This window comes from Strix uralensis, chromosome 5 (genome assembly GCF_047716275.1).
Source record: "Strix uralensis isolate ZFMK-TIS-50842 chromosome 5, bStrUra1, whole genome shotgun sequence".
Lineage (NCBI taxonomy): Eukaryota > Metazoa > Chordata > Aves > Strigiformes > Strigidae > Strix > Strix uralensis.
In genome coordinates, this window is record NC_133976.1 from 82,392,560 (window position 1) to 82,395,034 (window position 2,475).

The window sequence follows — 2,475 nt, forward strand, 5'->3', positions numbered from 1 at the left end:
TGTGGATACTTATACATGTCTCCATTCTCTGGTAGCTTTTTTAAGATGAGATTTGCAACACCAAGCACAGTAAATCAGGGTCTGTATGTTTGAGGAGGCAGCAGTGGGGTACCTCAGAGCACCTCTTGGGCGAGTGAGCCTGATTTTCTAACACTTGGGGAAACAGTTTACTAAGTCTGTATGCCTTGCCAAAATTAAAGTAATTCTAACCTTATGAGATGCAAAACACTCCCCAAATCTCTGAGATTTAATGATATGATGCCTCAGGATTATCAGATTACAGAGGAAGAAATGACATTCAATTTAGTGGGTGTCCCTGTCTTGCTTAGTCAACAATTAATATACTTGCTTCAGTTTCAGGTGCGTGGCACAAAACATATAGCTGAAAAAAGACACCCAGGTTCCAGAAATCTGGGAGATGTTGGAATGCATTTTAAAGAATATTGCTGTTCCCTGTGGGAGCGGGAGCCAGGGACAGTATGGCCTACATGCAAAAATTAGGAGGAAGAGTATGAGCATGGGATGCTTATTATCTGACTGCAATCAGCAATTAGCAGTTTGAGTCACAGGATAAAAATCAGGTAATAAACATTACATTTTCAGCATGCAGAGGAGAGGTCTGCAGTGGGAAATATGCTCTTGATGTTTTAATAGTTCAGGTTTGGCCTAAGAGGAAAAGAAGGCTCCAAAAGAATGATAACAATGCAGCTTTTTTTTTCCAGGACCTTGTTTCTTCCCAGAAAATGATGTTTAACTGAACAGAATAACATTTGGCCAGACCTGAGGCAGATTTTTATGAGTTCCATGTGGGATGCTGAAGCCTTGGCTTAATTGGCCTCAGATCCTCCAGAAAGATGCACATCCTGTATCCTCATCCACTCAGCCTGGTGTCCTTTTCAGCCTTGTTGCTGTAACTGTTGATTTCTCTTGCTTTAGTCCAGCCTGATGCTCATGTAAATTGAGTCGGTTGCTACAGTTTGAGGTGTGTTAGGAAAGTAAAATTCACAGTCTTTCTTACTTCCCTCCTACTGTCAGTGAAGTGTTACTTTTGAAATTTAGCACAGAACTCTGCACTCTACCAGAAGCAATTTCATGCCCCACAAATTCCTCGTCTGTGAAACTTAATGAAATGGCTTTTTATAACATCAATATCATGCATATCCTGGATGGCCAGTCCTGTGCAATTCTAAAACTCACACATGGCTGATGGATCCTGTGAGTATTTGGTTACCCTGCTGCCTGTGGAGACTCAGACATCTGGTTTGTTGAGGAGCCTGGTTGAGTAACTCAGAAGCACAAATCCCACTGACTCAGATTATTTAGTGTCTTTTGCAATAAACAATTGATTTGGGAAGAGGGATATTCTGTGTTGACATGATGATTAATTTACATTGGAAAAAAATGCAAGTCCACACACAACTTCAGAAAATTGCCTGGTGAAATGGATTCTTTCAAAACACACACTAACCCTCAGCATTTGAACAGTTTGAATATCCACTTAAATTCTTGTTCACACCCTTGCACGGCAGGTCCTTTTTTGCCCCCACTCCATGACAGATCCATCCTTTTCTCCCTGCTCCTCCTTGGTGGATGGTCAGTCCCTGGTACACTGCAAATACGCCGGCATGGGGCTGGATCCCACCACCTGTGGACTGCGGTGAGACCAACCCCGACACCCAGTGCGCCTGGTCATGGCCAGCGGAGCCTGGTGGGGGTGGGCGAGGGCTGCCAGCATGATTGTTGCTCCTGGGGAAGAGAAGCCACATCCATATTTCTTTCCTGAGCCCTCCTCCCTCATCTCCAGCCATGCCTCCCTGACTCTTTGTCCCCTCTGCTGGGGCTCTGGTAACTCCACATGCTCTTCCCACCCGTCCACCGACTCTGGCAGGCTGCAACCCAAGAGTGTTTGTGTTTGAAGAAAACACCCTGACTCCAAGCATAATGAAGTGGGGGATGACAAGAGGTGCAGGAAAATGGGGAGGCTTGGGACAGGACATCATGCTCCAGGCTTATCATCTCTTTTGGAAAAACTCTGGCCAGGCTGGTGGACTGAAGGACCTGGCAGGGGGAGATGCAGGATGTGGGACCAGGCACTAATACGACCTGGACTGAAACATGCCCCTTTCTTCACCCTCTCCTCTACTGAGCATGATGTGGAGTCACTCCATGATGTCCATACATAAAACCCTACTTTTATGCCACAGGGGCAGAAGCAGTGCCCTTGCAGGACTGAGGAAAGGTGAGGGGCTGTTCAGCAGTCATGGGCAATGGGTCCCACACTCCAGAGGTGGAAGGGACTGAACACGCTGCATATTACAGTAGTTGCCAGTGGTTATCAGCTGTAGCTGGGAGAGGAGGCTGAGTGCTGCAGGCAGGACAGATACATTTCTGTCTTCATCCTCCCCCAGCCAGCAGCCATAACATGCGGACTGTCATTAAAATGTCTGGTCTGTGACACTGAATAAAAGCCAATAA